The sequence below is a fragment of the Anolis carolinensis genome, chromosome 2, assembly GCF_035594765.1.
Source record: "Anolis carolinensis isolate JA03-04 chromosome 2, rAnoCar3.1.pri, whole genome shotgun sequence".
Lineage (NCBI taxonomy): Eukaryota > Metazoa > Chordata > Lepidosauria > Squamata > Dactyloidae > Anolis > Anolis carolinensis.
The window spans coordinates 130,976,286-130,976,971 of NC_085842.1; positions in this window are offsets into that span (position 1 = coordinate 130,976,286).

Genomic DNA, 686 nt, shown 5'->3' on the forward strand with positions numbered 1-686 from the left:
TAAATATTAAATAGGTGCAAATCACTGTACAGCAATTCAGTATTTTCAAATATAGTCTTACATTTTAGATAGATACATTTCTAATGGAATGTTTTTCATAACTCCCTGTCTTAAACAAGAATGCCTATTTTTCAACAGAGTGTTGAATGACATCTTCTAAGTAGGAAAAATAACTAGCATTACATTATTTTATAGAATCAAGAATAGTATGAGTCCTTGATCAGCAACGAACTGTACTTGTAGCTAAATCTGTGGCTGCAAATATCATTTGGGTTTCATGAAAGCTGATATGAAGGCAAAATTAGAATTGTGCTCTTAATAGTACATAAGAATAAAGTACAGCCCCTATTAAGGCTGTAAAACTGACAACGCCCTGTTAGTCTGTCATGCCATTACTTAGCACATTTGGTGCCTCAATACTTAGTCCTTTGTTGTCACTAAAGCAGACTGCATTTTTTCCAACTGGGGAGATCTTTCTGAATCTCAAACCTACTTTTGTCATTAATAGTTATTAGAAACAATCCTGGAGAAACTGGGATCACACTGCTGATTCAAAGGCTATGTGTGCATACAGATAAAAGAGAATGTTATGCTTCTACAAATATTTATTTTTGAAAAAGCAATCGTAACATAATTGAGAATGCTCCAGCATTCACTTATGGCAGCAGAGGCAGAAACACTCTAAA